This window comes from Dendrobium catenatum, unplaced genomic scaffold (genome assembly GCF_001605985.2).
Source record: "Dendrobium catenatum unplaced genomic scaffold, ASM160598v2 fragScaff_scaffold_338, whole genome shotgun sequence".
Taxonomy (NCBI): Eukaryota; Viridiplantae; Streptophyta; class Magnoliopsida; order Asparagales; family Orchidaceae; genus Dendrobium; species Dendrobium catenatum.
In genome coordinates, this window is record NW_021318800.1 from 1,240,577 (window position 1) to 1,253,486 (window position 12,910).

Below are 12,910 nucleotides of genomic sequence, written 5' to 3' on the forward strand. Positions count from 1 at the left end.
CATCAAATTATTACCAAAAACCAATAAAACATACAACAACTACAAAAGAAAAAGAAAACTAATATGTTGGAGGATCTTGATCTAGAGATAGCTGAGGAGGGGTGAACATCATAAAGTAGCTATTGATGGTAACAACTTGAATGTTGACCGAGTCAAATTGCCCTCTTATCTAGCCCTTGCATTCATTATATCTACCTTCCTACTGGTTCAAGTGAATCTCAACTTGATAAAACTGTTGATCAAAATGCGATTCAAGTCTATCAAATTGTTGGACAATTTCTTGATAGAAATGATGATCAGGTCAAGGAGCAGGGGAAAGTGCAGGAGTAGGAGTAGGTCCTCCTTCATCAAAATCTTCTACCTCATCTCCTTAGCCTTAGTTTAAAAGAGAAAGGAAGGAAGCATTAATGAAATAGATTGAAAACTGAGTAGGTGGATCAGAATGAATCAAGTTATACTTCTTCTTAAGAATATAGGTAATCAGGTATCCTAAAATCACATTCTTCTTTCTTTTATTGTTAGGAAGTCTAATGTTGGAAAGTTTATATATGTAGTCCAGAATCAATTAGACTTCATATATTGGAGTGTTTTTAATAATAACATATGTGACTATAGACAGTAAAGGAGTTAGGTTGAAACGATTACCAGCTTTAGGAATGATGAAAGTTCTTAATATATGTTGGATGATCCTAACATTTTAATTCAAGGTGTACACATGAGATAGGTGATTTACAGAAGTGACATCTCTAAAGGTTTGATTGATAGTAGACCAATCAATATCAAACCTAAAAGTCATTGTGTGTGCTCTTACCCCTTTAGTTCTAAGGTGTAAGTAGGTGCCTAAGTCTTCCTAAGTGATCTCTACACTCTGCTTAAACACATAAGATTATATTTTGGTAATATTTTCATTCATTCTAAAATTGGTAAAAAAATAGTTAAATGTGTCATGATGGAAAACATAGATTAAAGTGAGAATAAACAAGAATTGGGTAGAGTCAAAAGGAGGCATTACGAAAAAGTTAAAGTCTCTTTTGATGAGAAGATGAGTAGTCATTTCAAAGTAGCGAAGATAGGCTTTTCATTCTCTTTGGATATAAAGTTCTTGTCTCGTTGATCAGAATGAGAAGATGATACTTTGGAGATTCGAGCCTGCTTACTGTTGCTTGCCAATTGGAAAGTTTTAAAAAATAAGATGACTCGAGATTGAAAGTGATTAGGGAAGAAAAATCAACAAATGCCTTTTAATTTAAAGAAAAGGACTCAATCGTATAATATGAACCAAGGTTTGAATGTATGACCTTGCAATCGTACGCGATGAAAAACTTTTGTACATACGAATGGAAACTATCAAAAATAAATTGACTTTCTGTAAACTACCATTCCTGAGGAGTCATTTAATATAACTTTTTGACCAAAATGATCATACAGACAAACATGTGTTTGTCTGGGAAGATTATATAATAATAATCACACTCTAGTAGTTAGGTTCGTCCATATACAAAACGATAACAAGATCATATAGATGAACAAGTGTTTGTTTAAGACAATCTTAAAAAATAATTGCCCTTTGAATAACCTCCTTATTTATAAAGATGAAAAATGAAGTATTTGTAATGTGCAATGATGTGTTTATACAATATAATATGTTTAAAGAACATATTTTTTGTCTTACAGACTCAGAAAAATTATCATGCAAAATCTAGTTATATCGTATAGTACGAAAGTGGTTCAGACTTAAAAATAAATTTTTAGATTTGCAATTGATAATCATGACTCTTTGCAACAATCAAGACAAATAAGATCCATGAGACACAAAAAAGAACTCAAGCCCAAATTAAAGAAAAAAAAAGTCAAAAAAAGAAAAATCACAAACAGCAACAAAATATAAATACCAACAATAAGTTACATCACAAATAAATTTTGGTAAATTTCAATTCTTAAGCATGAATTTCAATTTCATCCAATCTGGTTCTTAAGATGCTAAACATTTCAAAAGCATGTGGTTTTGTGAAAATGTATGTAATTTAATTTTTAGTAGGTACATGATGTAACTCAATTTCACTTTTAGACACATGATCTCTAATGAAGTGATATCTTATATCTATATGCTTGGTTCTAGAATGTTGAATATAATTTTTTGAAATACATATGACACTTAAATTATCACAGTAAATTAGAAAAGTGCCAGTAGAAAATCCTAAATCAATAAGTTGTTATTTTAACTAAAGAACTTGTGCCACACAACTACATAAGGCAATGTATTCATGTTTAGTAGTAGAAAGGGCTACTAAATTCTATTTTCTACTAGACCAGGAAACTAAAGAGTTTTTAATTAATTGATAAGTTCTAAAAGTACTTTTCTAGTCAACCCTACTTCCTATAAAATTTAAATCAGAATATCCAATAATTTCAAAAGAAGATCTATTCCTTGGATACCATATCTATAAGTTTTGAGTTCCCAAAAGATATCTTCAAATTCTTATAATGCCATTCCTTTTGATTAGCTTAAAATCTAGCACACAAATAAACACTAAACATGATATTTGATCTGCTAGCAGTTAAGTAAAGTAATGATCTAATTATTTCTCTAAATTTCTTTTGATCAAAAAATTTTATTTTAAAGCCCTTATCTAACTGCACTAAGGAACTCATTGAAGTATTTATTGGTTTATATTTATCTATTTTATATTTTTTGAGGATGTCCTAATTATATTTTGACTGGCAAAGAAAAGTTCCATCCTCATTTTGCTTTATGCTAAAATCATGAAAGTAACTCAAATCTCTCATCAAACTCATTTCAAATACACTACTTATTAATTTTAACAAATCTCTACAAAGTTTTTTATTTTTCTTATAAGCTTTCAAATTTTCTTTAAGATATGAGTTTACACTTTCTAAAATAGCATTCTAAACTTTTAATTCATGTTCTCTTTGATTCACTTCATCTATAAAACACCTTACATTCATTCTCAAGATCACTATAGAATGTTTCTAAAAAAATCATATTTCTTATTCAAATCATCAAATTCATCCAACAATTCCATATAGTTTCTATCGATAGATGCCTCATCATTCCTAAAGATTTCATGCACTTTTTATGAATTTAAATATTATATGTTCAGCTTAGCATGAAGTTGAGGTTCCTATATGTAGTATGTATTTTCTCAGGAACATCAAATAACTTATTATAGGATAAATCACATACGTCTTCTTGATCTGAATGATCAAGTTTGTCTACCATTAAGCAAAAGTTTGTGACTTTCTCTTCTACTTTAATTTCTACGGAAGCTGAAGTTAAGTCAACCTAGAAAGCTCTTTATGGTCTTTTCTTGCTCTTCCTAACATTAATTTTCTCCTCAACTATCTCGTTACTAGGATTAGCATTGAGATTCATGCAATGGGTTTAAATATGTCAAGGCCTCCTATCTTCATAACAAATGACATCATTAGAAACTTTTGCATTCTTGTAGAACATACCCTTGTTCCTCTGTTGATGTCTCCATTTCTTTCTTCTAAGTAAACTTTTTAATTACCTCAGCATTAGTGCAATATCCTCTTCATCCTCACGTAATAATTGATCACTTTATGAGTCATCCATATTCAATGCAATATTTTCTCCTTCCACTTGTAAAATGCATCAATCCAATCTTTTAGTCACTCCTTGCTCGAAAGTAATCAGTGATCTAAGATGATTCTTAATACAATAAACATTTTGGTCTTTTGACTCAGTTATGATAGTTATCTTTGTATTATAAGTAGTAGGTAAACAACATTAGATTTTATTAACATTTTTTTAATTTGTTAGTTCCCTACTTAAAGCAAGCAATGAGGGACCTATATGTGTAAAATATGTATACATGTTAGTGATTGCATCATTTGATTTCTTAAAAAAAAGTTAATAATCATGTAAAAGTATGTTCAATCTTGATTGTTTCACCTCATTAGTTCCTTCATATGGTATGCAAAGTCTATCTCAAATTTCTTTTCCTATTTTATAAGTTTAAACATGTAAGTAGTCCTCAGATTTCAGGGCACAGAAAAATGTTTTTAAACATTTTTTATTTAACTGAGCTAAGTCTTTTTCCTCTAAAGTCCAGTAAGTAAATGGTGTTTCAATCCTAATGCCATCAACAAGTATAGTGGGTCTAATGTAACCTTCCTGTACTAAAATTCACATGTGATAGTCAAGTGATTGATGAAAAGTAGAAATACGAGTTTTTCAAAAGTCAAAAGGAATGTTATCAAATAACAGTGGTCTAGTGATCAAATATCCTTAGGAGTGTTCCAGCTGCCAAAAGTAGCCATGAATTTTTTTTTCAAAAAGTTGTCTCAAATTTAATTTTTGAAATAGGCTCTGATACCACTTGAAAGTTTGTGTTGGTTGTGGGACTTAATAGAACTATCCCAAGGCTAACCAAGAGAGGAGTGAATTGATAATTTTGAATAATCTCTTGGATTTTAGAAAACCTTTTTTAAAAATTTTTACACAATGATAGGTTTTCACAAAATTTTTTCAATTATGATAACATAAAGTATGAAAAAAAAAATGTAGTAGAAAGTAAAAGAACAGAAGAACACCAAATTTTATAGTGGTTTAGTACAACTAGACCTACATCCACTCCCTAAAGACTCCATTATGTATTGCACTAAATCAAAGTGACTTTCTTTTTGCTCCCACAGTAAGGCAGAGAAGCCCTTACAAAAACTCTTCCACCAACCCGGTGTGGCAGAGTACCAACAACCTTTCTCACCCTCCTTATGATGGCAAAGTACCAACATCCTTTATCACCTTCTTGGTGATGGCTGAGTAGCATAAACCAATGTTGAAGATCTTCTATCATAAGCCTCCATTGGAGATGGGCAAAATTTTGAAGATGGAAAAAGATATCATCACTTTAGGAAATCTTGTGAATTTCTCATAACTCCCCCTCACTTATTCTCTCACACTTAACTCTCATAATCTCTCTTAAACACTCACAATCAATGGACACTCTTAAGAGAAAATTGTAACAAAAGATATTTATGCCAATTTTTAGGTCTCTTAGATAGTAAACACAAGAAAAATATTTTAGAGATCTGAAAATTAAATGGCAACCAATCTAGGATCAAACAATACAATTAGGGATCTTCTATAAAAACTGTTTAAAAATTTATGTACAAACTTATACTAACCTGATTTCATACACTGTCAGTCATCTATATGACTAATATTGTGTTATAAAAATAGTTCAAAACAAAACAAATTTGTCTCGTATGATCCTGTGTTAACCACATTTAGTAATTTGTTAGTCATTTGTACGAACTCATCGTACATTACAAACATTTAAAATAAATCAACCTTCATTTGGTATGAACATGGTTGACCCCATTTTGTACTCTGTGAGTCAACCTTATGAACATATATTGTACATTACAAATAGTTTAAAAATGATGAGTTCATTTTGGAAAAATTGGTACGCACCCATTTTGAACTATGTAAATTATATGTATGAACAAATTTCATATATTATAAATAGTTAAAAAATGATGAGTTTATTTGGGACAAATTGCTATACACCCATTTCGTACATTATGAATCATTTGTATGAAAAACTTTTGTAAAGTATGAAAATGTAAAAAAATTTAAAGATATGATTTGATTTACTTCATTTTTGGGAAAAGAAACTTGACAAATCACCTAGTTTGATAATATATATATATATATATATATATATATATATAATGATTTGATTTACTTCATTCCCATTGTATGTGTGAATGGTTACCCAATACTGTCACACTCTCTTAGACTCAAGAAAAATAAAAAAATATACAAACTTAATTACTCAAAATCCTAACTACTCTATCTTGAAGTCTTCAACAGTCTGGAGTATATTTTCTCTAAAATGTTAGTACACACAAACAACAAAAAGAAAATATACCCATTATTTATTAGGTTAAATAGTAATAAAAATAATAATTATTTGTTATCATAAAAAAAATCACATTATATAAAACTCAATCTTGATGTCTAAGTTGTAACATAAATATCTAGCCAATAGCTTTCATATAGTGACTTAAAATATTAATTAATTAGTCTTGTTGAGCATTTCCTAGATCTGCATAAATGATTAATGAAGGGTTGAGTGGATACCTAAAAAGGCTTACCTATATGTTAATAAAGGCCTTAAAATCTAAATTTTGTGCCTCCTCCATAAAAGGTCATAATTCTTTATCTAAAGATAATGTATCCAAAGTCTCATACCTCCCCTTAAACATCCTAGAGCTTTCAACAACATATATCATAATTTTTTTCTAAGCCCTCACAAGTATCATTCTCACACTAGAATTCTTCTAAAGTTCAATTAGAATAAAGATTTTCTCTACAATCCTCAATAATAACTTCTTCCAAATCTACCAAAATGTAATCTTTAAATTTATGACTTTGAAACATTATGGATTTAAAGCAATCAAGAGTAACTTCTAGGTCTTAAACACTCATGTTAAGGTCCACTTTATGAATATCATAGCTTTACCTATTGCTAGGAAAGGTCTCCTTATGATAATGTTTATCTCTCTATCCTCCTCCACATCAAAGATAATTATATCAATACAAAAGATAAACTTATATGGTTTGATCATAACATCCCATACCACCCATTTTGGTAGGTGAATAGTCGATATGTTAGCTAAAACTTGACTGTGATGGGATAGACCACTCCTAAATATAAACTCATAAAGGTGGAAAATTACACAAGGCTAATACTAACACCCAAGTCACGTAATGCTCATCCACAAAATTTGTCCCCTATGGTCTTTATAATGTATTAACTACTAGTATATATCATTCATTTAGGAAGTTTCTTCTGCATAGAAAGGACGGTACTCCTTAGATAAATCTATTGTCTCAAATTTGCTAAATTAACACTTCATACTAAGGATTCCTTTCATGAATTTAGCATATACGGACATCTTTTTTAAGGCTTCTAAAATTGGTATATTAATAGTTATCTTTTTAAAGGCTTCCAAAAAATTGAGAATTGCTTTGCCAAATTTTACTTAATTAATCTTTGGAGAAAGGGTTGAGGAGATCTCCCTATAACTATTCCTTTTTTTGCAACTTCCTAAACTTGGATAGATTGCTCATGAGGTGGGTGATGGGATTTATGTTAGTTATGAAAGACTTCTAAGGCTTATCGAGATTAATTTTATCTAAGACTTGTTAGATTCAACATATAAGATTAAAATAAGCTTAGGTTCTCTTTGATAAGTCAATAATTTAAACCCACTAGAATATACACAAGTATAAGTGCTGAATCAAGTAAAACGGTGATGAAGTAGAGTGTCAAACCCATGGGAAAGATTTATATTTCTTGCAATTAAATTTCTACTATTTATTGTAATTGCATAAGTTATCCCACTAAAATATAAATGATATTTTTGAGTTTTTATCACTGAATAAAAATAAGTAGTATAATTGACATAATTCTTAATAAAATGTTTTAGATTGATGTACGTAAGTGTCATATTTTACCTAATAAAAATCTTATTTTAGAAGCAGATTAAAATATATACATCCCTAAATCTCTGTCAAGCTTGTATGGGTGAAAAAAGGATTTCAACTGAAGCCCTATAGTTTTATCATCTTTATTGAACCTCGAATGTTCAAACATTCCATGTCTAGTCATCTCAACATTCTTTTTCAATATTCATGATTACCCATGCATTCCTCTATTGAGGTTATACTTCATACTAGGTTTTAACTACACATATGATCATTTTAAGTATTAAATAAAAAACATAATATATTAAAAATATTCAAAAATTCTTTAGAGTATAAAATTCTTCATTAGTACTAGATATGTTCTTTAAATCATCAATCCAAAGTAAGAAATTTAGCCAGACATATAAGAAACCAAAAAAAAAAAACTTATTTTCAATATATTCATCAAAGAACAAAGTACAAGAGAACTAATGGAATTTCATTACCAGAAAGGATTAAAGTTTCCTCTCTTCAATCTTTTTTCCTCCGCTTTAAGTGTTTCTTATAAAGACACGGGCTAAACTATCCTAAGGATTGTATCTTGCACTTCTCTAGCTTCCCTTTAATTTTACTCAAGGAAGGTACTAGGAAAGTACACTAAAATGTACTTAATATTTATTTATGTGATTGAACAACTTTATTAGTAGAACTAAACAACTATTTATAAGAAATCAATATGCATATATATAAGAAGGGTTTAAGCATACATTTCATATAAGAATACCTTGCCAGAGAAAAAGTAAGAAAAAAAAAATAATAATACCTTGCCAAACCTTGGAACCACCACCAATGAAGTTAATACATCCATTATAATATAATGGATCAAATCTCCAGAATTGAGTCAACTTGATTGACCAAGTCAACCAAGGTTTACAAAGGTATCATACACTGAAATGCTTTGCATTTGCATTGACCAAGGCTTGATTGAACTCATCTAAACTTATAGAGATATTGATGGGATCTTTAGGTGCCAATCCTATGCACTAATGCCACTATTATTAGCCACATAGCTTGACCCAAGTGGCCAAAATCATAATGCATTTAACCTATTATAATCCATTACTCAATTGATACAACTAAGCACTTTGATTTCATTTCATATGGCTCATTACATCTTCCCTGGTTAATGTAACCCTTGACTTGCTTGAGTTGACTCTATGAGTTAATATGATGCTTCTCAATCTACCCAAACTAAGCTAACTTTAATGCTCAACTTGCCCAAGTCAAGGTGGTGCTTCAATCAAGTGAAATAATGTTCTAAGAGGTTGACAATATGGCTTGGCTAAATCTAGACATCTTCATGAAAATCATCAGCATGTCACAAATGGGTTAAGCCCACTACTTCAATCCAAGCCAACCCAAACCCCTAAAGCATCAGGACTTCTTCCTTAAACCTCTATAACTTTCTCAACTTGCCCAAAGAGGGCTTTAACAGAGCTAAAATCCTATTTAAGTGCAATTTAGAAACTTATAAATACCCCTCAATTTCTTTGAAGAATGGTTTAAATCAAGATTTCATTTAAAATCCATAGAGTGATAACACCTTTTTTTATAGGTTTAGAAATACAACCAATAATACAAATTCAATTGTTAGTAGAGAGATAGAGTCTCAGATTTCCTAGAGAGAGAAAAACTTTCAATTTTTGAATTTTCATCTCCCGTAATTTTTGCTTGCCACCATTGACGGTGGAGGGCTGTCGGCCTCCACCCTCCAACACCACTGATGGTCATCGGGCATCATCTAACACTGTTCGGATTCTTCGTCATCCAAGTAATGGGTCGTCTCCCCTTGTTTTTGGTGACGCAAGGTTAGTGTTTGTTTATGAGTCGAAACCAGGGTTCAAAAACGTTGGAGCCTTGGTAATAAATGAGGGAAAATATACTAAGCAGAAGAATCTATTGGAGTATATGGGAAAAGGTAAAAAGGTGCTCAATGAAGGTTCGGATGAAGCTATCAATTTTTCAGTTTTACAAAAAGGAATGAAAAATTGTCTTTGTGATTCAAATGTCGATTCTGATGTTATCGTATCTAAATCTGATATGCTATCAACAAAGGCATTGACATCAGTTGCTTCTAATGATGGTAGTTCCTCCCTATTTCTGTAGATGTAAATGTTGAGAAAATCCCAGTAATAGGGAATTTGAAAGAAGTGCAATTGTTTTCTGGTGAATCGGGTAAGGTCTGGGAATGCATTTCAGCAATTAAGCAATTGCAGTAAGGATCTGACAATAGAAGGTCCTATTCAATCTAATAAGGTGACCACCAATGCATGGAATAAGAAGTTTAATTTCAAAGTGATTGATTTTGATTATGGAGAATGCTCTAATGTATATGGGGTTATTATGCTTAACAAGGAGAAGGAGTTAGAAAATTCTAACAAATTTAAGAAATCACTAGTAGTGAAGGTTTTCAAAGAATTTCTGCCTTGCCATATAATAGGGATGGAGCTAAGGAGACAACAGACTCAATTTGGCAAGTTTCACATTACTCTGCTTGGTGGAGGATGGCTCTTATGTGCTTTGAAGACCCAAAGGTGCTTGAGTCAGTTCTCTTAAGTGGAACTTGGTATGTGAATGGGCATATCATTGGTCCAGATAAGTGGTCTCCAGCATTTCAGCCTACTTCTCTTAAAGGTTTAACATCTCTTGTGTGGTTTAAGATGCCAAACTTCCCCTAACAATGTTAGGATGAAGTGAATGTCTGTAGAATTGCTTCAATGGTTGGAACTCCGTATCTAGTTGATGAGAACATGTTTCAATGGGGGAGAAGGGAGTTTTTCAGGATTTGTGTCAAAATCAAGCTTGAGAACAAGTTGCCTATGGGATCATGGGTGGAAGGAGCTTCTGGGAAATTCTATCAAAGATTTGAGTATGAAACAATTTCAGATTTATATTTCAGATGTGGGAAAATTAGGCATGTGAAGAGTAGCTATGATGAGACTGTAGCAGGAAATCAGTCGGATGCTATTCAGTCAAAATTTTCCAATGAAGGATTGGTTGCATCAGAAAAGCCAATTCCAAATGCAAAGTCTACAATTGAAGAAGTAAATCTAATTGATAAAGAGACTTATGATCCCTAGATTCATGTAGATTATAGGAGGAAAAAATTTAGAAGTCTGAAATTCAAGAATACCTAGGTTAGACCAGGTTGGAAGGACTCAAATAAGCCTTTGGGATCTAAAGATAAGGAAAATGATGGCACAAAGCAAAAGATGAAGAAATCAGATAATGGTGGAGGAAATCAGATTGAAGGTATCATGATGAAATCCAGTTCTCGAGTAGAAGTTCTGGAACAAAATTCAAGTTATATTCCTCCTCAGAAAAGAATGCATGATGAACCCGTGGAAGGAGTTGATGCTTTCAGCTCTACAGGTAATCTCAACAATGCAAATCATTTTGATGTGTTAAATTAAATTTTAGAAGATATGGATCTTTTGAACAATAAGGAAATGGAGTTGCCTAATGTTCTAGTGGTTAAAAGTGAAGATGAAGTCATTGATAAGGGGGATGATAGTGAGATTACAGCTCAGTTGAATAATTTGGGGGATAGTTCAGCCATTGTTAGGAAGAAAGATTTGAAGCAACTTAAGGGTTTGGGGCCAATTAAATCGGTCTCAAGGAATAGGAGGGGGGAATGTTATTCGAAGGAGAATTTGGGGAAATCTTCCCTTTGTAATCATCCATAGGTTTCTGGAATTGTAGGGGAGCAAAAAAAAGATAACCTTCCCTATATTTAAAAGAGTTTGCTAAGGAGTATGGAGTGTTCTTTCTTGGGTTACATGAAACTAAGTTGGCTTCAATAGATAGAAGAGATGTAAATCTGTTGATAGGAATGGAATGGGACTTCTTTCATGTCCCAGTTTAAGGACTATCCGGAGGAATCATGGTGCTATGGAAGAAAAATATGGTTTCATTTGAAGTATTGGAATCTTCTTCACAATTTGTGGTTGCGGAGTTGGAGGTTCTCAACAAAGGGAAGTGAAAAATTGCAATAGTATATGGAATTAGGGTTACTTATAGTAGAAGGTCACTTTGGGAAAGGTTGGAGTTTCATGTATCTAAGGAAGTCTCTATGATAGTAGGTGGTGATTTTAATAGTTTGCTATCAAGGGAGGAGAAGAAGGGAGGAAGAGAATTTATTTATTCTCTAGGCCCTAAGGAGATGAAGTCCATTATCACATGTAATGATTTACATGAAGTGGAGAGCATCGGTCCTAAGTTTACATGGTGTAATAACTAAAAGGGAGCTAAAAGGATATTACAGAAGCTGGATAGGAGCCTTCATAATTCTGTGGCTATGAACCTGTCCCAATGGATGGTGGTGAGGCATTTGGCAAGGATCACATAAGAGCACAATCCGATATTGTTGAATTTGTTGGAGTTCAATAAGACAAGTAAGAAGCAGATAAAGTTTGAAGAGGTGTGGGCTTCGTATCCAGCATCCTTGATCGTTGTTAAGAAGGCATGGGGGAGAAAAGATTGTGGCAATCTTCCTCAAATTTTGAATCAAAAGATGAATAGAACATTAAAAGCATTGTTTTATTAGAGTAAAGCCAAGTATAAAGAGCTAAATCAGTTAAAAGAGGAGTTGAAGAAACAAATCCTTGATTTATAAACTAAGGAAGCTGATATTGGGTTTTTGAATTAAGAGGAAGCTTGGCAACTCAAGGTAAAAATGGATAATTTAAATTCTACCATAGCTTGTCTTTGTTCATGGTGGAGGCAGTGAGCCAGTGAAATGGCTAAAGAAAGGGTACGAGAGTTTTTCATACTTATGCCAGTGCAAGGAGGAATATGAATTTTATTCACAAAATTAATGATGAGAATGGATTGATCGTGGAAGAATAGATGCAGGTGGAAAATGTTCTCAACAACTATTTCAAGAAAAAGTGGAAAGAAAGGGAATGTTCCTTAGTGGGATGGCCCAATCCTTGGAAGACATTAAGCATAGAAGACTTTTTGGTACTCAACAGAGAGTTTATGATTGAAGACATGGAAAAGGTGATCCAAGAGCTGAGTCAAAACATTGCTCTGGGCAAAGATGGGATTTCTTATTCCTTCCTCAAGGCATATTGGTCTATAATCATGATAGATCAGTGCAATGCAGTGGATCACTTCTTTAAAACAGGAATGATGTGCAAGGAGTGGAAAGAAACTATCATAGTGCTTGTTCCTAAAGTAAAAAACCCTTTATCTCCTTCTAACTTTAGATCGATCAGCTTATGTAATTTAGTTTATAAGTTAGCTGCAAAGATGATGTTGAATAGACTATTACAGGTTGTTTATAAACTAATTTTGGTAGAGAAAGTGGCATTCTTGAAAGGTAGATCACTATCGGATAATGTATTGGTAGCACCTGAAGTCTTCCACAAGTTTAGGCACTCTAAA